This window comes from Epinephelus moara, chromosome 7 (assembly GCF_006386435.1).
Source record: "Epinephelus moara isolate mb chromosome 7, YSFRI_EMoa_1.0, whole genome shotgun sequence".
Classification (NCBI taxonomy): domain Eukaryota; kingdom Metazoa; phylum Chordata; class Actinopteri; order Perciformes; family Serranidae; genus Epinephelus; species Epinephelus moara.
In genome coordinates, this window is record NC_065512.1 from 4,798,045 (window position 1) to 4,821,710 (window position 23,666).

A 23,666-nucleotide genomic window follows, 5' to 3' on the forward strand; every position below is an offset into this window, starting at 1 on the left:
GCGCTCGAGTCTTTCCTTTGCAAGAAGGACGTTTTTGCTGTTTTGCCGACCGGATACGGCAAGAGTCTAATCTACCAGTTAGCTCCGCTGGTAGCTAAGCTCTGGATACGTCACCCCGTGTATTGTTCTGATTGGTCGTAGTGTTATCCAATTGCGTGCAGTGATATTTTCAAATGCATGCTTGGTGCCGCCCCTCGAGTTGGGCCATTTGCATTACTCATAGCCAGACTCTAAATCTTTCTAGATTTGGGTCTGGATTTCCAGGCTACAGTTTGCATACAGTCTCTTTCAAAATAAAAGCACAATGTCGGTACAACACTGCAAACTGACTTTTTTTTCTTCAGCAACACACACGCGTGGTTATGTTTAGTGTTATGCTGGTTGAGTTTAAGCAACAAAAGCATGTGCAAAATGACAGGGCTTTGGCTTTACAATCACACAGAAAGCTAACACTGACCCTTTGGCTTTACAATCACACAGAAAGCTAACACTGACCCCAGGGCTAAAGTCGGTGGGTGTTGTCTCGCCGTGTTTCCCCTCGACACGGCCAGGTGCTGTGAAACAATAACACCAACCAGCCACATAAACAGCCGACATAAAAGGACGGCTTTGGAGTGTTGGACATTTCTCACACTCAGTGTTCGTAATGTTGCCTACGTAGCACAAGACATTGGACCACAAATGCTTTTCAAACTTGTGAAAATGGCGGCTGATCAGGAGAGTAATAATTTGGTACTGCAAACGATAACGTGAATGTTAGCTTGCTTCACAGCAGCACACTTTATCATTAGACATTGACGTTACATGTGTTGTGGCATAAACTACACAACCTATGGACGTAAAATATGTGCGTAAAATCTTGTGACCGTCATTTCTGGTAAGTACGCAACGGCTGTGATTCACTTTAGACAACTCCACACTGTCAAAATTCACACACTACTTTAGCAAGAACAGTGTATTGTATGTACTAATGGAAGTATCTGATTTGAGACACAGCAACAGGACTGTTAAATGAATCTGCCCTTTATCTGCTTCGTGTATCATCTGAGATGACATTGTTAAAAAAAAAAGCAGACTTAAAGATGAATTACACAACTCAAACAAGTTTTGCTTCATACATAAATGAGTTGAAACCAACGGCTGCCTGGAACTATTAAAAAATACATCCATAAATCTCAGACTGAATATATAGACAGCCTTTAAAAATGGTCAGTGAAAGTCTGAAGTACATACATTTTTGTCGTTAATGACCTAAAACTTGTGTTAAAGTACTCATTGTTTCGGCAGCTGAGGCCATTAAGTGAAAAATAGTCGTCATGGTTACATTATAAACTGTCAACACTGACGACTATAGCCTAATGAGACAGGATATGAATGATGCCAAGTTTTAAGGCAAACACTTCCACACCCATCCATCACTAGGATCATTACTTCCTGGCTCAACACTGACACACATACCTCACACTCAATGTGAACTGATGATACACAGTAGGAAAACATTTTTAACCCTCTCTGCTGGTGACACCTTTTCAAAAGATGGACACAAGACAACTTCTTCTGAGAGAATGAAGAAAGGTTTAATGAAACTATGGTGGGAAGTGGAGGAAAACTAAGTGCCAGCAGCAGCCCAGAGGTTGGTGTTCCCTCCTTTGTTCGGCCACTTCCAGCATTTCTTTCAGAGGAACAGCTGGAACTGACATCTCCTGCAGACTGGGAGCTGAGTCATGCTTTATTTTGCCTAACTGGGCTAAACTGCTGGTTCATTTGTTCATCGTGAACAGTGTGTTTGTACCATCGGACACACTGGATTACAGAACGTTCCCTCTGACTCGGCACATTTTCCATCCAGCTAATTCTCTTTTAAAGATAACACTGGAATTATCCTGCTAACAAGCCACAGCCTCATACACTGTAGTTTATGTGAGGATATTGTGTTTCCATACGTGTACACATTATACAAATCCTGTTTCAGATTATTATTCAGGCATTTGGGGTTCTGGAGAGAATTAAATTGTAACACAGAGCTGCTCCTTTGGTGCTGATGTGGGATGGAAACCTCCAAACGACAGATATAAATGTAACTCGTAAACATGTTTGATCAGTGTGCCTCTATTTCACATTTTGCATGGACATTTGCAGAGAATTGAGATGAAATCTTCATTTTACATGCTTTTAAATTTTCAGAACAGGTTACAGCAACAAGTCCTCCAACACATACAACCACACAGGTCGTTTGTTCCGACCCTCTAATGCTCATTCATGCTTCATGTAAGATACGGGATGGACAGAGCCTTCTGTCAGTACTACTGGGGCTAACACGCCACAGTTATATATTACATTTTAGCCAGTAACAAAGTAATGTAACACATTATCAACAGGATTTCGGCTAATATTATTACCTTTACAATGTTACATAACACGTTATCACCCAAAATAATCTGTTAAATTTTTTTCATTTTTCATTTATCCACACTGATCTACACCGTTCCACTTCCACCAGTGTGCCACCACAAAAAATATCCCCAAAAAGTTGCTGTGTCTTGTCGTGTCATAGTACACTACAAGAAGATACTGCAAAATACCTGCAGAATCTATGGGAACTGCCCATTGGTCCGACAGCCCATTGTTCCGACCATATCAAATTCATTGTTCTGAAGTCCCGTTGTTCCAAAATCATCATGATGCCCTGTGTTTAAGATCTGGTTAAGTTTAGGCACAAAAACCACTTGGTTAGGGTCAGGAAAAGATCATGGTGTGGGTTAAAATGAAAAAAAAAAAAGTGGCAAACACATAAGCCGTGAGTCTGCTTCACCTCAAGCCTTTCCCAGCTGACCCAGAGCCGGTCACGGCGCACCATCAAAGTAGAAATACGCCCGCCGGGAGCCGTTCAGCACCGCAGAGAGCTCCCCACACAACCCCGACCCCAGAGTTAATAACAGGAGGTTATGGTGTTTCATTCTCTCCTCTCTATGACACTTGTATCTCGACCAGTAGCCTACTTTTGTTGCGTTGCTGATTCTCTATGGTACACAAATACAGTATAGCCTAGTATAATCACATATCGGAACAACGGGACGTCGGACTAATGGGCTGTCGGACCAATGACATGGACCCGAATCTATAACGTATCCTGTTCTGCGTGCTACGGGTGCAAGAAAGTAGCGGGGATAAGGAGCTGGCCTCCGGTTTGTTTTTTCCTCGTCCCGAAGTCTGGGTGATGGTAGTATATGTTGTGTTTCCATCCACACCCCCTACAACAGCAGAGCAACGCTGGCACACAGTGCCATTCTTATGCATAACTCTTGCTACGGTGCTGTTGTAGCTTACCGGCACATTCAAATGAAAGTAACTAGTAACAGGCTATGTAATATATTATATTTTGAGAGTAACTTGCCCCACACTGCTGGAGATCGTTAAGACAGTGTGGTGTCATTCAAGCGAGATACAACCATAGGAGACCACAAAGAAATTTAAATAATGGGAGAACAAATCGGTAGTAAAGTGAAAAGAATTCCTCGTCCATATGTCGGGATGTAACATTATATGGCCGTGCAGACCGCTGCCATCGACAATGTTATATTGTACAAAAGGTACACTATAATGACCTCCTCCACTGTCGCTTCATTTGTTGCTGTGTGAAACTTTTGACTCTGCCCTCTAGTGCCTTCTATTGGCTGTATCTTTACCAACATTAAGGACACATGGAAGAATGAGAGCAGTTAACAATGTTTGAAACCGATGTATCTATTTCAAACATGTTTCTTAAAATAGTGCTCCATACCAGTGGCAGGAGATCAACATGTCCTCATCCCTAAACAACAGAATATGCTGTATATGACCGTTAGATTTAAGCAACAAAATTACATGGTTAGGTTTAGAAGAAAAAATTTGTTACTTAACTTACGTATGTAAGTCCATATGTTGACATTATGCAGATAACTGCATTACGCCGTTAAAAAAAAAGTAACATAGGTAAAAGAACTCAATGTTGAGTTTTGGTTTGACACGAGACATGAACAGCAGTTTCCCGGATCAAAGTCCTGTGTTTGTTTGACACATTTGTCCACTCTGACCTCCTGACATGGACTTTGTTGCTCTTTAGACTACGTCACCTGACTTTTTCAGTGCTTTCGTCAAGATTACTATGAGCTGTAGAGGTTGCCGTCTAACAATGAATGTAAAAATAGGTCGTAATAAGCTGTTGTACAAACAACCTGTGTGAATTTTTTTTGAAAGTGGACAGTCTCGGTTAAAGTGTATTATACCATAATTAATGTGAATTCTAGATTTTGACTGGCTGGAGGGTGTAGATAAAGTTTTAGTAACTGGACAGTATCACCAGACACCTATGAAGCAGGTGCTTTTTTGCAGATCTTAACTAGACTGAAGGTAAAACTGGAGGTAGGACTGTAAGTCTCAGCCAAAGATCCTGGAACTGGGGTTATTTGTGTAACCACCACCAACTGTTGAAAACAAAAAAAAAAAGATACAAAAGCTGAAAAACATCCAAATTTCATTTCCAAAGCTTTTGATATTTATGAGAAACTGGAGGTCCAAACCATCTCACGACAGGAGGAGGTGAAGCTGCAGCCTGAGGACCAGCTGCAGGGAAGAGGGGAAGGAAACGTGATCGAAGCTGCACAAAAAAAGAAAGAGAAAGTATTTGCAATTAAAAGTGTGAGATAGAGTCAGAGAGCTAGTAGTTAACTAGCATGAGTGTGAGGGTGACAGTTTTAACATCAAGTTCCAGTACGCAGGCTATAGTTTGGGTGTGTTCAAAATCTAAGTCTCTCCAGCCTTCAAAAGTATTTTAACACTCCTTGATCAGTCTCCTGAACCTCTTCTGTAAAGCTAGAGGTCGTAAAGCAATGCAAACCGCAGAAATTTTGCAGCTAAGGAACTTTTTTATGATATTTTAAACAGTAAATTGAGATCAGGTTAAAATATGGGTAAATAAACCACTGGTACTTTTAATTTAAGAACATGGCATTTTGGGGGCAAGTGCTATGAGCAGGATAATACCCTCCAAGGTTATGCAGAGGTTCATAGTCATGGCGAAAACTTTATTCATTACAACCATGAAGCGTACAACTTGTTATCATATTATTATTTCTTACATTTTCACTGTAACTTACAGCTATCTCACATGGCTTGACTATACAGGTGTCCACATACATCTGGCCACGTTGTGCACTTATAAACTTAGCAGTAAAGTTTAAAATAATGTCCCACAGTTCCAGTCATGCGTCATAAGTTTTTGTCTGTGGAATCAGTTTACCCAGAAGCCATCAGTGCGTTCGCCTGAAGATGGAGCTTCACAGGCTCCACGGTACGTGCTGGAACATTCTGCAATAATGGCTCCATTTGTTTCATGTGCAAACACGTATTATGAAACTACAGTTACTTGATGCATTTGCAATCCGTCTTCAATCTGCCCGTAAGCCTCAATATTACACCACACATCTTCTTTATATATGTAGAGAAGCCAATGCATTTTATCAAGCCGACATCTCCCACTGAATATAAATGAAAAGATTTTTATTCAGAATGCTCGCTGTTAGTACATCTGCTTTTTCTGGGTTGAGGCTATAAAACATAAAACATTTTGTTAGGTATTCTGAGTTATTATACACTGTATATATTAGCTGCCTGCTCTGTGGTGTTAGTGTAATGCAATCTAGTTTCATGGACGTGATGTTGCGGCCTGTTTGTCTGTCAGATATAAACCCAGACTCTGATTTATTACAGACGAGAGCCTCGGAGTCGATCAATTCCTACACCTCCACCTTGTCATTCATCACACTGATTGAAGATCAATCATTCAGTTTTTACTCTTATTTTGTTTTTCTTCTCAGGATGGCAACATTGGTCCATCACTTTGGTCCAGACTGAAATATCTCAACTATTATTGTATAGATTATACATTTGGGTCCTATCAAGACAGTAAATGGCAGCAAAGAAATAGACGCAGACCTCCTGTCCATCATTCCTTCATCCAACACAACACAAAGCAGAGTCAAGTTAACTAACCAGTTTCAGAGGTTTCTCACTGATTTAGTTAGCATGCTAATGTTAGCATTTAGCTCAAAGCACCAATGTGCCTTATGCTGTGTTTTAGACAAGTCACAACTTGAAAATTTCCAACTTTCTAACACCTTGTCCTAACTGGATGCAAGGCAAGTGAGCATCATCGACTAAATCAGTTTGACTGCATTGTTTTCTATGGACTGTCCTAACTGTGTAAGTGCCACATCTCATTGAGTCGCACCATATTGAGTGAAACTTTTCGTATTGAAAGCGCTGCAATGGATGAGGTATGGCTGTTTCACAAGGCTGAAATGAGGTGTAATCTATACGTCCAATGGGACATGTAGTCCAGTGTAAAGTAATGCGGCGTGACAGCCAGAGGTTCGCTCGCTGTTAGGACACGTTGTACTAGAATAAGTACAGATACCATCACTCAAAGTTTGAATTCCTACTTGTAAATTCAGGGAAAATCCATTTATGAAGAGGAAGCAGTTGTCTGACATCACAAAACAATGGCAGCACCAATGGAGGCGCACATCGTAAAGGTAAACCATCAACTAAAATGCAACATAAAGTATATCTGCCTGAATGTAATTAAAATAGCACATACTGTCATATAGTCAAACCAGTTCTGCATGTAAATTGATGTTAAAATATGTTACTAACTTAATGAAGTAGTTGGTTGTCTGACTCAGTGGGTGTGGACAGTAGCTTTTAAGGCCCGAACATACTCGGGCGTACTATAAGCGGAACGGACTCTGCGAGGAATGTCCGCAGTTATTCGGGCTTTCATAGTCGAGCGCACTTCCGTGTTGTAGTTTCCTGTAAAAATGTCCGTGAAAAATCCCCGCGATGTGACTGCCGAGCAGTCACTGGTGCGCGGAGTAGAGTCCGCGCGGTCGTAAAATCTGAGCTTTGCGCGCACAGGGCTTGCGGACGTCCTCTTTGAGTCCGCGCGGACCTCCGCGGAGTCCGTTCTGCGTACGTTCCGCCCAAGTACGTTCGGACCTTTAGCTTCCTTCCGCAACCTACGTGCTAAAACATCTCATGGTGTTTAATGTGATGTTCACTTTTGCAGGTGTTTTAATGCCACCACTTACCTCTTCACCAAGACAAGTTCCGGCCTGACACTTATTTGCAGGGGCACCATGGCTGTATCCTGGGATTAGCATCGCCCAAGATGATATTGATGGGTTTAAAGCAATACAAACAACGCAGACTCCTTTTTCTCTTTTGGCTATGTGAGAATATTCCACTAGTGGCACATGTCTTGATGGTGGTCAAACACTTTGGCCCATGACAAAGGACCTGCAAAATGATGAGCTAGATTTCCATTAGAATTTCTGAGGATGAGATCAGTCTCCAGAGGATGAATTCTAATAATTTCGGTGCCTCTCAGATTTTTTTTTTCTAGTGCCACAATCAGACCAACAATTCCATTTGTTTTTACACAAGAACTCTGAACAGTTTATCATATTCCCCAGAGTATGAACCATTTTTATTTGGCCATCCAAATAATTCTCCCTTCAGCCTCAGGACAAAATCTCAACTGTTACACAAGATACTATATCTTAAAATCAACACAGGTTTGTTGTTTAATTTGTTGAGCACATTACTGCTCCCCAGAGGATAGATCATTCCCATTTTGGATGTCCATGAGCTTCCCCTCTAGTGCTACCCTTAAGACAAAATGTCAGCCTTTCACCCAAGATACCAAATCTTATAATCAACAGGCAGGTTTGTTGTTAAAAGCATTAAGCATATTCCTGCTCCCCAGAGACTAAACCCTTTTGATTTTAATGACATCATGGTACAGGGCTCGAGTATACTACTTTCTAAATTAAACTGTGTTTTTTTCAGAAACTGTTGTCTTCAAATAAAAGTCATTGTGAGTGAAAATCTGTCCTGAGACACCACAAAGTTTTTTTTAGTTGTTTTTGAGAGATAATCCCCAAATCCAAGGCAAAGACGACACAAGTACGGCAACAGAAAACAGAAAAATAGACAGTATGTTTGTTCAGTAAACCAAAGAAAGAGGCGGAATAGAGAGATGACTCTTTCTATCAACAGATGAGGAGTGCAGATGAGGAGGGGGATGTGTTGTAACATGTTTTGTGTTGTGGGATGTAATGAACAATGTAGCCTTTAGGGGATGCTCAGGGGGCTTATATTCACAACAGTGACTAGTTCAAAATAAACTGTGTGTCTGCACTGTGGACAAATCATCAGTCATTATTTTTAATGTTTCAGAAACAAATAATAATTCAGTAAGAGAGAAAACAAAGACTGTTAGAATCCAACAGAAAAAGTTCTACCATCATAAAGATTCTTATTTCTGATGCTGCGTCTCTGTGGAGGTTGAATCCAGGTTTGATCTTCTGTTTCTGAACTTTCCACAGCAGATCATGAATTATTCCTTCAGACACTATTTTGAACCTCGCACAGTTGCTCACATGTCTCCACATAATGCCAGACTTCCTTTAAATTCTGTGAAATCTAACTTTACAGTATCTATATGAGAGGACGTGCCTGCTCTCACCCACTGTGTCCTGATAACAATCATAGATAGTGACATTTCCATGACGCCTCGCTCCTTTAGAATAATGGGCTCCACAAGTGGTTGTAAAAACAAACATAAAAACAGGTTTTGCATAAACAATAAAGAGCTGCTCTGTTTTTGTTAAACAAATATATTCTATAGTAAGGGGTGGGTGATGCCATGCATGTTATTTTAGCTTATGACTTTGATATCTGCAGGTCAGTTTTATTATATCTTATGTAAAATCAGAGGGGAGCCCTTCTGTGTGGAGTCTGCATGTTCTCCCTGTGTCAGCGTGGGTTTCCTCCAGGTGCTCCAGCTTCCTCCCACAGTCCAAAGACATGCAGGTTAATTGGTGACTCTAAATTGTCCGTAGGTGTGAATGTGAGTGTGAATGGTTGTCTGTCTCTATGTGTCAGCCCTGTGATAGTCTGGTGACCTGTCCAGGGTGAACCCTGCCTCTCACCCAGTGTCAGCTGGGATAGGCTCCAGCCCTCCTTTCAACCCCAACAGGATAAGCAGTAATGGAAAATGAATGAATTATGTAAAATCATAATCTGCAAAATGGTTAGTAACTTCATAAATATGTGGTGGGGTAAAAAGTACAATTTCTCCCTCTAAATGTGAAGGAGAATAATATTATAAGCAGCATGAAGTATCTAGTAACGTACAAGTAGACTTACCTCAAAGTTATTACCAATCAGTCGATTTATATATCATATCATATCATATCCTGCTTAAGTAGAAGTACAGAATAATTATTACTTAATGTACTAGGAGTGTCAGAAGTAAAAATGCTCATAATGTAATGTTAATACTGATGCATCAATGTTAAAGCAGCATCTTATTACTGTAGCTGCTGCAGGTGGAACCAGTTTTAACTACTTTAAATACTGTTAGCTAGAGTAATCCAGTGGTTCCCAATACAGGGGTTGGGCCCCTCCAAAGTCCCCAGATAAGCCTGAGGGGTCATGAGATAATTAATGGGAAGGAAAGAAGCACCTGTCTTTAATATTATCAACCCATTAAATGGCTTTTATCACCTGTCACCAGGAGCATAGATCTAAAGTGGTATGGCTCGACTCTAAAGTGGGATTTATACTTCTGATGCAGAGCCTACTGCATAACACACGCCACAGCCTGACACGCACCTCCTCAGAGATGCAAGTACATGTTGCGGTGACGCAGACCTCCTGTCTGTTTCTGTGAGCTGAAACCATTTCCCTCAGTGGAAACAAAGCTTTTATTTAATTTCACAGATAAGAAACAATAAATTGTGAAGACAATAAAGCCTCCACACAAATAGCATTTAAAGTCCTGTGTGTGATTTATCCTGGCTTCATATGAGCAGAGGAAATCTCTGCTAGCTGCTAGGCTAATGTAGATTCAAGATTCAAGACCTTTATTTGTCCCCGAGGGGCAATTGATTCTGCCGCAGTAGCAATAAAAACAACAGCAACAAACAACAATGACAACAACAAGGTTGACACACACAAGGCAACAGTCACATAAAATCAGTCGTAACTAAATAAATAAAAACGCATACTTGAATAAAATCTGAACTAATGATGATGCTACCTGTACTGTACAGAGTTAAGCAGTGAGATGGCAGAGGGTATGAAGGAGAATTTGTATCTGTTAGTTTTGGCTAATGGTTGTCTGAGACGGGAACCAGAGGGCAGGAACTTAAATTCTGAATGCAGGGGGTGAGTGCTGTCGGACATAATGGATTTTGCCTTCTTTGATAGCTGGTTATTGTACAGATCTGAAAGGGTTTTTTGCTGAGTGCCAATGATTTTACTGCTGACTTTTGTTATCTTGGTTAATGAGTTTTTCTGTTTCAGATTTAGTGATGTAACCCAGAAAATAAAAGAAAAGGTGACAACAGACTCAATAAAAGATCTATAAAACATTGTCATCAGAGATCTGTCGACCTGGAACTTTGCCAACTTCCTTAGACAAAACAGACGCTGCTGGCTTTTCTTGATCAGCATGTTGGTGTTTTCCTCAAAAGACAGTATATCGTCGATTATGATGCCCAGGTACTTGTACGAATCGACAATCTCAACAATTTCTCCATTTACAGTGGCGTTGGTTGCGTCTAAAATCAGTGCACATGTCCTTTGTTTTTGTGGCATTTGTGATGCATACAATGTAAAATGCCATAGGCTTGTGCTAATAACATTAGCATGTTGTATTTGTTTGGAAAACACATCCAGTAAAAGACAAGTGCTTTGTCTTTGAATCCTGCGAGTTATAGTGAAGCTGATTTGTGTACTTCTAATTGAAACTGTTGCTATTAAGCCATGTGTAATGTGTGTTTAATGTGTGTTTTGAATCAACTGACCAGTGTTTTGGAGGTGTAACTGCAGAGTGACACAGACACACCACCAAACAAGTATAAATGCTCCCAACAGCATAGGCTCTGCATAGAACTAATGCACAAGTATAAATCTCCCAGACTCCACTCCTAATTGGCTCAGAGGGATATAATTTATTTTTTAAAAGATGTATCCCAGCAGGGTGGTTCAAATTTGTTCGGTGGTGGCCTCTAGTGGTCATAGTAATTGTGACTGGAGTACAGAAGAAGTCAGGTGATGTAATATAGAGAGAGGAGGTCAAAGTGGATGTATGGGTCAAACAAACACAGCACTTCCACCCTGGACACTGCTGTTTGTGTACTTTGTGAAACCAGAAGTAAACGTTGACCTGTGTTAACTTCCTTAACAAACAGACTTATTTTAACCTTTAACCTATTTTAATATTTTTCTAAACTAATCAAGTAGTTTGTTTCAGCTGTCAATGCTGACCATGTTTTAAAACTGCGACCCTTTCTCTCTCTCAACACGCAGGTAGACACAGTTTGCCCCGTCTGAAGCATCAGAAATCGTATTAAACTTGATGACATAAACATCCTGAAAGGGTCCCTTTGTATTTCCTTGCATTGTATGTGAATGACATCAGCTGACAGGAAGTAAACATGGACCAAAGCTGTTGACTAGCAACTCCAGTGAAACTGTCTATAGTGGTGGTGATAACAAGTGATAGCAGCCATTTAATCAGCTGATAACATTTAAAACTGGTGCAAGAAGAAGAAACTAAGTTCTGATACACAAATATGTTTTCGCTTTTTGTAAAATATTGGACAAAATGACCTGTTTGCACCTCATTTGTTGAAAAAATGAGACCCAAGATAATTTGGTTCATCAACAAAAAATGAACTGCATTATGCAAAATGTGAAAATCACAGATGGAGATGCAACAACTTCCGACTTTGTACGACATTTGACGTTACACAAAAAACAGTAATAGTATTGTAGTTACTGAGATAATGCTTATGCAGCAATCATCACTGCGTATCTGACAAAAATAAAAATAGAAAGTAAGAAATTAATCATTTAATTGAATCGCTTTTTTTTAATAGTGTATTTATAGATTTTCTTAGCCTGGAAATCCAGACTCAAATCCAGAAAGATTTTGAGTCTGGCCCGATAGCCAATCAGAGCAAAAAACAAGGTGAGGTATTCATTGCACTAAGCCCGTTGGTTTGCCGACCAGTGGGGCTAACTGATATATTATGCTTTTGCCGTATCCCGTTGGCAAAACAGCAAAAACGTCCCTCCTGGAAGCGAAGGCTTCTAGGGCAGTCTTCTGTTCCTCTCTCAAGGAAAAAGATAAGTGTAGCTGGCTTAACGTTTCTTCCAAAGCTAAATTGAATGGATATGGTCCTTCGGCAGCTGCCATCTTGGCTGTCTTCATCATGTTACGCCTGCCCAGAGCCCGCCTCTGTCAGATAGACTGATCTGATTGGTCCGATATGCAATTCACTGGGCTCTGCTCGTCGGGGCCAGATCCCCGTGCCTAGCAAATTCGAATTTGCTAGGCACGTGGATCTGGATTTCCAAGTTAAGATTTTGTAGCTTATATCAAAAAAGCACATCATTTTGTTTTAGATAGCTACTATTTAGATTTAATAAAAAAGGAAACCATGATGGCTTTGCCTTTTTGAGGGTCTATACAGCAAATGACGCTGTTTTTAAATCAATAATATTCTTTTTTTATAGGTTTATTTCCAAGGTTGCAGTCTGAATCACTTGCAAGGGCCAGCTCTATCCTCAACCCCCCCACCCCAGGGTTCCCGGTGCCATCGCACTGCCTCCACTGTCTGTATTTACGCCCCTGCATCCATGATTGTTAAAATGACAGTACATTTGACAAAGAGCTTATTATGACTTGCTCAGGACTCAAAACTCAAAGTTTAAGACTTTGGACTCGAGAGCAATGACTTGAGACTTACTTGTGACTTGCTAACACTTTGGTGACTTGGTCCCACCTCTGCTTTCCACCACTGTGTTGCTCCTTCTGCACACATCTAGTGTCCTTGCTGTAGTGTTGTGTGGGAGCTGTTTCCGTGTCTGAGGGTCTCTCTCCACAAACCCTTCACCATTACCAGTCTCTGATAATAAAATAACTGTTCCTGTCTGTGTACTGTAAATCTGCGTGTGGAGTCAGAGCCATTTGAACCAGTGAAGTGACATCATGTGTCCCGGTGAGGCCCCTCCCTGTCCCGGTGACATCAGCCGGAGCTGTGCTGCTTTCCTCCAGGAGCCCACGGTGGATCCGCACACACACATCCAGCACCACCGGGAGAGCTCGACGGAAACTGCGCCTGCTCGGCTGTTATCGCCTTCTTCATGGGACAAAACAAGACTTCTTCTGTGCCAGGTAAGCTGACATGTCTCCTCCTCTTCATCTCCCTCTGTGTCTGTTCAAAACGCATTTCTTCCTCATAATGTGAAAGTGTGAGAACATGTTTGAACGGCTCCACCTGGGAGCGACGGAGCTTCATCCTGGCGCACAGAAGGAACTTTTCACTGTGGGGACTCAGCTGGAGTGGAGCAGATTTGGGGGAAAACGACGATTAATCGACATCAAACTGGTCTGCTTTGGATTCTTTGCAGTCTTTCCAAGTTCTGTAAACACCCAGAGTTTAACGGTGAAGCTCCACGTCTTGTTTTTCCGTCTCGGTGCGAGTTGGACCGTTTGAAGCCTTTCTTTCTGTCTGTGGGTGGAACTGAACCGTACCTGCTGTGAAACTACTGTAACGGCTCGTTGCAGCGTTTGTCTTCATAACGCCGTCGTTTCAAGTTTAAAAGCAGCCTGAGAGAAACTAAAGCTGTGATGATACATGTCACATACTGTGTCATAAGCTGGCGGTCCGTTAAGTCTCTGTGCAGCTGTTTATAATGAACACGGTGCTCTGTCTGTCCGTCTCTGTGTCTCTGTCTGTGGCTGGAGTTGGGGACACCAGTTGCCATAGCATCAAATACACCTCCTCTGATTTCTAGTGAAGATTTGGCGTCATCATCTTCATCATCTTCATCATCTTCACAGTACGTGTTTGCAGGAAACCCGGATCACAGAGGTTTCACATTGCACGAGCCGTCTGAGTCTGAACTGTGGAGCCAAAAATAAACACAGAGAGGAAGATGATGATGAGGAGGGATGGAGGTTAGAGCTGCGATTATTTATCTGACTGAGTCAATTAACGGAAAAATATTAGGCAACAACTTTGATATCTGATTGATTGAGAAAAAAGCAAAACAACACAAAACAAATAAACAAAAATACAAAACAAAAACATAAATAAATAAGCAAAATCAAACTCTGGGTTCAGCTTTTCAAAATATTTGCTACTTTTATGACTCTTCTATGACAGTACATGAATATCTTTTTTTTTTTTTAAGTTTTCAGACATTTGAAGATGTCACACAAGGCAGTTGGAAACATCATTTTCACAGTTTTCTGTCACATTATGGACCGTTTAATTAATTAATCATGAACATTATCTGCAGATAAGTGGATAATTGAAACAATTATGTGGCACCGTGCTAATTAAAATTGTAAAATGCTAAATTTTGGCTCATATCTCCAACAAATATGGGTTTGAGGTTCTTATACATTAACAAGACAGTAATATATATAGATATATATATATATATATATATATATTTATTGGTCAAAAGTCCCTTCAGCTGGGCTATTAAAAAGCTGTGGCAACAATATATACTGAGGTATTATATTTTACAGTTGCTGAAAGTCAACAGTCAAAGATGGAAATTAACAGTAAATGTCAATGTAAAATACTATTTAAAAAAAATGGAAATAAGATATGCAGAAATATTTTGAAGTTGACTTAAGGTAAGGAATCTTAATTTGTTTGGCACCTTAAACACAGAAGCAACTCAAGGAGCTTTACATGAGGAAAAGACATGCATCACAACAGCATCAAAGAAAGAGTTATAGGTAGATTAAAGTGGTTAAAATCTAAATACATAATAAATACAGTTTATTGCAGTTATAGTAAAAATTAGAAGAGAAAAAGACATACAGAGCTAATATCGTCAGTGTGCCCCTGCCCTACGCCAAAATACAAAAACTGTACAGAAACTGTGAAAACAGATTTTATCATTGGATTTTCACATTTCGGACGGACCCTGGACACATCGTGCGCCGTAATGCTCAAGTCTGAAAAAAAAAACATGACCATGCTTTTAACTTTAAAACATTAAAGGGTACGTTTTAAAAATCAAATCTAATAACAAATTTATGGTGGACGGAGGGTTGTGCAATTTCCGCCATTTTTTTCGAGGGTCCAAAAAAACCCACAAAACAAATCCTAAAGTTACACCCCCTCCTCTGATAAATAAAGAACAGTCCCTAATAATGTATTAGTGTCTTTATAATCAGTTTAATTAATGGTTAGTGAGAGTTAAAGGACCAGTCTGGGGGACTACTTCTTTGCAGAGAGCAGCGACTTCACAGAGTTGCTGGTTGCCTGGCAACGTCAATACGACAACTAGACTCCAGGAACTCACTGCAGCTTGACTGAGAGATAGTCCCAGTCCCACACATAACACAACCACCTGTAACATGGAAAACTGTTAATTTTACACTTTGATATTTGTATTAGATAAAGAATGAGATGCAGCATGTTAGTCGTTGAGCTTTAGATGATTGTCTTACCTTTGGACAGAGCCAGGCTAGCTGTGTCCTCCTGTTTCCAGTCTTTATGCTAAGCTAAACTAAGCAGCTGCTGACTGAAGCTTCATATTGAACTATGAATATGAGAGTGATGTTAATCTTTGCAAGAAAGCAAATAAGTATCTTACAAAAATGTCACAGTATTCCTTTGATTGAAGCCACTGAAAATCATCCTAAAATAAATTTGCAATATCATGAGTGTGAAATGGAAACTGAGCATATATGTCTCCTTTCTCCTAATCCCTCACCCGTATGTTTCCTGGCAGTAGAGGAGAGAAGAGCTGTTAACATGCTGAGGCCGAGCCTTCTGACTTTTTCTTCTTCTCCTCTGAGCCGCCCTGCTGCTCTCCACACATAGCACCTTAAGTGGTTTAGTCAATATCTGACAGCAGCATGCTGGGTTTGCTCCTTTGCTTAAAGTTTGCACTTTTAAGCCGCTCTTTAAAGGAAAATGTGTGAGTGTTTCGCTGTAACAATCCTGAGTCATATTGTAGCTTTGAACATCATTTATATCATGATAATGAGTTACAAACCAACTCTGGCGCTGAGACGTGAGGATCCATATGACAAGTTTTCAGATGATGTGGTTTTAAACTGGACTCAAACCAGTCATCTTAACCAAATTACTTGTAAGGCAGATGCTAAAGTTCTTATGTAAGCTGTCTGTTGTAAACACAGACTTCCTGCTTCAACTTTGACCCACTGGATTTGGTGTAATTCTGTGCTCACACTTTTCCTCTGCAGTGGGGGCTATTTATGCACATTTAGGTGTGGGCAGTTTGGTTTCACCTCTAAATGATGTGGTTTTAGATGAAATGCTGAACTGGGAGTTTGTTTACAACCTGTGTGATAGCTGGACTTGCCACACTTCCTGCTTTGTTGGAGTCTGACTTCCTTTCATGAGAGAGCATCTTCAGTTCTACACAGTACTGAGGTCATGTTTGTGGGGCTTGGATCTTGGGATGGAAATGTTGGTCATGTTTGGTCCAGACTGAACATGAAAGTTGGTTCAGATATTTGTGTTTAGTGTCTGAATTCATCGAAAACTTTTGAAGTATGGACAAAAGAAATTAAGATTAAGGAACCAGGTAAAGAAATTTCCTTGAAGTCTGATGTGTGCTACGTCACGAAATGCAGGGTTTCCCATACATTAAATTATTTGTGGCAGTCCACCACGATTAGCACATCTGCTGCCGCACATTAATATATTTTTATTTTGTTAAGGAGCTGGACTGTTCACTATACCGTTCAGTTATTCATTTCTCCACACACTTCATTGCACTGGGTCTTTAAGTTTGCCTCTCATCCATCAATCTGGTCTGATCAGCTCTGATCAGATCGACTGATCAATTATCCACCCTGCAACTCAAAACTCCACAAGCTGCTGCTGAGAGGAAAAACTGACCTCATTAAAGGGATAGTGCACCCAAAAATGAAAATTCAGCCATTATCTACTCACCCATATGCCGAGGGAGGCTCAGGTGAAGTTTTAGAGTCCTCACATCACTTGCAGAGATCCAAGGGGAGAGGAGGTAGCAACACAACTCCACCTAATGGAGGCTGACGGCGCCCCAGATTCAAACGTCCAAAAACACATAATTGAAACCACAAAATATCTCCATACTGCTCGTCCGTAGTGATCCAAGTGTCCTGAAGCCCCGACATAAAAAGTTGTTTGGAAAAACGTCATTTGAACTCTGTTTTTAGCCTCATTGTAGCCTGTAGCTCTGACTGCCTCTCTGTGCACCGCGCTCACGTGTGTGCGCTTGCGCGAGACCGTGAGACATGGGCACCGCCTCCATGTGTGTTCACGTGCTTTCGCTGGTCTCGTGTGCAAGCGTGCACACATGAGTGCCGTACACAGAGAGGCAGTTAGAGCTACAGGCTACAGTGAGGTTCACTTGGATCACTACGGACGAGCAGTATGGAGATATTTTGTGGTTTCAATTATGTGTTTTTGGACGTTTGAATCTGGGGCGCCGTCAGCCTCCATTAGGTGGAGTTGTGTTGCCACCTCCTCTCCCCTTGGATCTCCGCAAGGGATGTGGGGACTCTAAAACTTCACCTGAGCCTCCCTCGGCATATGGGTGAGTAGATAATGGCTGAATTTTTTGGGTGCACTATCCCTTTAAGATTTACGTGCTGCGTTCACGGACCCACAAAAACCTCCCGATTTAAAGGGGACCCCCCACCCTGCCACCATCAGCTACCTCCACATCTAATTTTGTGGGAAACACTGAATTGATCTGATGATGTAGACGTGACAGTGACAAAGTCTGTGATGTGTGTCATCTCAGGCGAGTGTCAGCTGTCTGCAAGTTGATTTTTTATTGCACTGAAGTCATTTCAATCAACGGTTTTTCTGACAAAAAGGCACATTTGAAAAAAATACAATAAAACATGATAATGGAGACTGAAGAATGTGTGATTTGCATTAAACTCGTCAAAACTCACATTATCCTTCAGATATGTCAGACAGTTTATTCAGTTAAATATGAAAAGAGGATGTGATATTTTCTGCTGCGGCACAAACAACATGGAAAATAAACTGGGTGATTTCCCAGCATGCTCAACAACAGCCATCAGTTCCTGGTAGATTTGATTTAACTGGTAACCACACACTGTCATCGAGTCTTGATATAATTTCCATATTGAATGATACATGAATACCGTCTGTTTGATTTAGAAGTGTCTCTCTCTGCTCCAGCACTCAGTGAAATATGTGCTCATTTCCAGAAAGCTGCAGCCGACAGTGTGACCGTGACTCACTCAGTCTGTGTGTTCACATGCAAAAAGCTGATGTGCGTCTGAACACTGTTATGGAGGAGGATATAATGAGAAATGTAAAGATAAACCCTAATGTAGGCGTATCACGGTTGTTATATCTAATGACTCATTTATATTTGAATTAAAAAACAATTACATTAGCAGTGGTTAGATTATGAGGCCTCTCATGTTTCATATATGAATTAAATAATGTAGCTTGCAATAATTAATGGCACCAGAGACTCAACAGGCTCAGTGATGGCCTAGATTGATTAAAGGATGGTGTATCATATTGTTTTAGTCCTCTAGCTGTTGTCGGCTATACGTTAGGTGAGTACTAAAGTATCTGCAGACTGTTTTTGGACAGTAATGGAGCTCTGTGGCACAGAGGAAGAAGATATATTACTTTTGGTTTTAGTGTGTTCATGGGACCTGTTGTCAATAAGAGAAATGGGGAACATCTCCAAAAGTTGTGTGTTGAAGAAATTCCCTTTAAAGGTAAAGTAGGCAGACATACACGCTCCTCCTGCTGCTCTCTGTCTTAAGCCCCTCCCACCAGATGACCACAGACATGTGCACGCACTTATTACAGTAACCCAGTGTTTAATCTTCAATCTTATTTCATTGTAGAGTTGCCTGCAGCTCATTCTCTCAGTCCCTCTTTAACCTGCTCCTTCTCTCTGTTTATCAGATCACAAATGAGACAAGAATTAGCTGCTAGCCCCACAGTTCCCGGGCCTCGCTTCCCACAGCCGTGGACTGTTTCTCTGAGGAGGAGAGTGGGCAGCAGCACGGGAGACAGACCTTCATTTGGCTGAATTCGGCCAGCGCAAGCCCCCCTCAGTGCAGGGTGTTGGGTCTAACCTGTGTCACAGCAGCAACAGAAAGTTTGCTGATCCAATGGGGAGTCGAGACTGTCTTGTTTGTCTGAGCTGGAGTTTGCGCTGGCTGGATTCAGATTGCTGCAGCCACTGACTAGGGGTCTCCGGAGTTCCTGCTCGCTCTCCTCTTGGCGAGATGGTCTTTAGTGGCGGGGAGTGAAGCGGAGGACACGCTGTGATTGGAGGCTCTAGCTAACATCAGCTACTTAAACGTGAACTTGAAGCCACAGCAATGAATCTTTGAATTCAGTTAGCAGAATGCTAAACATTAGCAATATTTTCTCTCCATCTCTTAACACTTTGCCGATATTGACACGTTTTATTTCACATATTGTCAGACTCTCTCTCAGACGGACTGACCAAAAGCAGAGTCTGAAGGCCACGAAGCAACCCGAATGCTTTGCGGTGCAGGCAGTTGTTGCCAATGCTAGGATAACAACTTTCCCTGCAGAATTCCCCACCACTGAATCAGGCTTTCACCATCTGATAGGACGTGCACGCTTATCTGCATTTGTAGATCAGCCAATAGAAACATTGTCTCTCTGAAATGACCCGAGATTGAGCAAACCCTCTGTCACAGGTTTGATTTTTTAAAGACTGAAACCGGAGCCAAGAGGAGGTGCAGGAGTTTAGTTTTCCTTGAGACCACTTGAATTACAATATGCTCAAAGTTTATGACGGGATTTTTGCTCAATGACACCGAAATAAAACTGTCTACCCAGCTTGTAGACTCTAAGACAGTTTACATCAGTGGTCCAGCCACAGGGTCCAGATTTCTTCTTAGTCATTAGTTCAAGGTCCACGCAATTTCATATACTCAGGCTCATACTTGTGTTTGGACACACTGTTTAGTAGCTGTCTGTTAGTGACTCACTCTACAGCAGGAAATGGCACTTCAAAATAAAATTTCTGAGCCAAAAATTCACTGTACTTGAAAATGATGTGTATATTTTTGGAAACTTTATACTGAATCACTTGTGGTCCAATTCAGGATGAACCCGCGACCCTCTTTTGGACTGTGACCCACCAGTTGGGAGTTTCTCATTGCTCATCCTTAGCAACAAAAATAAGAAAACATGACTTTCAACAGCAGCTGTCTTGATTAATATAGAGTAAGTGTGAAGATCTTATCTTGTTTCATCATTTCTTGCAGTATGTGTTGCTTCACACTGAATGATACTCTGAGATCATTTTAGTTTTCTTTTGGCAGATTGTTTTCCTTCTCAGTCCAGATTCACTCCTCCCTGTCAGACATTTCTAACAAGCACTCACTAAATACACAGACAGCAGCATCATTGTTGATTGCAGATTTGAGTAACTGGAGCATGAAGCAACTGTAACGGCAGGTCAGTGAGGAATTACTTAGGATTTGACTTCAGTTCATGAGTCTGACCGTTGAAAGTGGTTTCTAGATGTTTCACCACATTCTGAGTAAAACCTACTTCATCTCTGTGTGTTTGAGGACCTGATGTTGGGTTACAGCTGGACTTGAATAGACTTCATTGTTTGAATGAATGCATGTGATCCCAGATAAGCCCCCCCTCTGCCCTCCAGGGGTGAACGTGCGTCTTCTGGTGTCGCTGAAGCTCCGTTCCAGCTGATTACAGCACGAGTCATGACCGGGAGGGCACGGCTGTAGTTGGCATCAGATAGGCAGCTGGTACCACCCTGCACTCCCCCCTCATCCCCCGTCCCAACCCCAGCCCAGGGCCACCCTTGTCATCTTTGCTTGTCAGAGACTGAAGCCAGCCATTATATCAGGCGTGAGTCATCCTGTTGCTCGGTCTTCCCTCAACAACCCCCACCGCCCCGTTCCTTCATGCTCAGCATCAGCTGGAGCGCAGAGTGAGTTCACTGTTCCCTCATCATCATTTCTATCTGTTATCAGAGAGGAAGTACACTTATATTAGATTGATTTGCATCCAGCCTTTGAGCTTTTGAGCTGTGATGGCAATCAGTGTTATGGGCCTTTTCCACTGTCACTTTTGCCCGCGCTGAGTCAAGCCATGTTGCACCGATTTGTGTTGCTGTTATCATTTAAGACGTGCTCTGCCATGCCGAGCTGTGCCAGAGATGGACCTTTTCCAGAGTAGGTCCAAAAGCCAGGTCGGACACCCTCAGGTGGGTAGCGGTGATGTCTCGCTGACTGCAGCCAAACCCTGATGACCCTCCTCAAACAAGCTGCGTGTTGTGCGAGACTCTCCTCACCTTTCTCTGCAGGAGACCAGAGAGAAAGGTGTTTTTAAAAGTCTCTGTGTGTTCAGCTCTCAGTACGTCTGTAGCTTCTAACTGAATCTCTGTGGTTTGGAGTTTAGTTTCTCTCCTGCGTCCTGTTTGTACTTTAGATATCTGCTTTATTTTACTGTTTCATGTTCGCTCTGAGCTGTATTAGAAGTTGTGTGAAGTTGCTGCTTGAAGACTCAACATTTCCTTGTTTTGCTGCTTCACAGTAAAAGTTTTTCATTGTGAAGAATTTAAATTGTTAGTGGCTTTTCTTCAATAAAGGCAAGTCTAATGGTACCCCAGAACAAGAGTAAAATCAGAAACAGCCTCAGTGCTGCAGACAAACAGATCACCTCTAACAGGTAAACTTCTTTTACCTGCCCTGCTGTGTGATGGAAAAACACACGCAGCAAAAAATAACAAGGGACTTTTAAAGTCATCACTCAAGACAAACCATTGTCAGTTAAAGACACACCTCCTAGTTGGTAGCCCTGTTGTAATGGAAATGAAAATCCCTGCTGTGCTGTGCTAACGGCCCAAACCAAACCAAGCCAGCTCATGACTGCTGAAAAGGGGAATTACGCTCCCTGTGTTTATATTCAGCATATTAGCACGCTGTGTCAGTCAGTCTGTCGGTTTGGTCCAGAGTAGAGTTTGTGGTTTCTGGCACAACTTTATATGTCTGCAGGGTGCATGAAATATGGGTCAAACTGCAGCGACACTTACAGTCTTAAGAACAACTTTATTGCAACAACTCCTTTGGTGATTCCTGACTTTTCATATTTGTCCCACTAGTGTCTTTTTCAGTGGACACAGAAGCAGGGAGGGTGCTTTGCTGAGGAGCAGTTTGTTTAACAGGTTTTACAATCAAAGAAATGCACCAATTTAAGACTTGTTACAAGGCTTGAAAATGTATATTCAATGGTGCACCTAACTTTTTTCTTTTTAACCTGCACCAACGTTCCACATCCACCAGAGCATCTTTTCTTGGCTGAAAGCGACAGGTGCTCCTCGGGATACGCCCAGCTAGGAGCTTTGAGATTGCTTGGGAGGCGGAACATTGTTTTTTTTCATCTCAGACGCTTTGATTGAGTGTGGTTGCTGTGATGCAGAAAATCCGTGGACGTAAACACGTTGGCACAAGGTGGAGAACTTGCATTGGACGAGGGGAATGCTGAAGCAGGCAGGAAGAAAGGACGGACCTGCTGGTCTGTGTGGGTCATGAGAGGAAACATAATATAGGCCTATATATACAGATTTCTACTCCATTGTTGTTGTTATTCAGTGCTTGTACTGCTAAGATGTGATGGTTTGTCTTTGTGGTATTTGTCCCTCCCCCGCTGTGACTGAATGGTAGAGCGTTTTCACATGCCCTTTTTAGATAGGAATTGTGCAAATTTGCAGGAAAGCCCAATCAGTCTTTTTTCAGCATTGGCAGTATAGCAAGTAACAAAACGTGTAGCTCAGCGTGTGACGTAAACAGTGACGTGGCCGCGGCTGGTCAGTCCTTCAGTGATTCTCTCGTAAGTCGGCCCGTCCTTCACCGTCCCCGTCATCTGACGGTTAATGGCCTCTTCGTTTGCGAGGACAAGGAGGGTGTGCAATTCCTTGTCTCCCCAGTTGCTCATCTTTACAGTGTCTGTCAGGTTTGTGTTTCCCTCTTGCTACTAGCTGTTCGCTAATTCCTGCTATCAGCTGTTTCCAGTTTATCCACCACCAGTGGCTCGCACATGCGGCGTCATCAACAGCTCCTCCCACAAGTCATCAACAGCCCCTCCCGTTGCAGAAGGCCGCCTTGGCCTTTTTATACTAAAAGGATTCTGCCAATATGTCTACCCAACGATGCGGAAAATTGGGTACCTCGGATCAACTCGCCAATCCGGCTCTGTGTGTCTAAACGCTCGCAGCTTGCCGGCAAAACGGCCCAACATTTGTGGAAAATCTGGCAGTGTGAAAGGGGCTAGTGTTTCACTTTCACTGTTTTGTGCTGCTGGATTGAAGGTGTGTGTGAAGCGTCCATGTGTTGTAATATGAAGCTTCTTTGCAGCAACATCTATATTTGAAGCATTGTTCACTGTCATGGCTACACATGAGTCTGATTCACAGAGGCATACAACTGCGAGGCAGTGATTCTAGTTTGGTGTCTAAAATGTGAGAAACGATTGCTAAAATGTGAGTCGTCCTTT

General features: G+C 41.8%; 1 protein-coding gene across 1 annotated transcript in view; it reads left to right on the plus strand.

Annotated features, from left to right (window-relative positions):
- The first annotated feature begins 13,157 nt into the window (after positions 1 to 13,157).
- Positions 13,158 to 23,666, plus strand: part of LOC126393136 (SH3 domain-binding protein 4) — a 64,809-nt gene continuing 54,300 nt past the window's right edge. The window contains exon 1 of the mRNA XM_050049023.1: positions 13,158 to 13,291. The gene's annotated coding sequence lies outside the window, so the exon portion shown is untranslated. The remainder of the gene's footprint in view (positions 13,292 to 23,666) is intronic.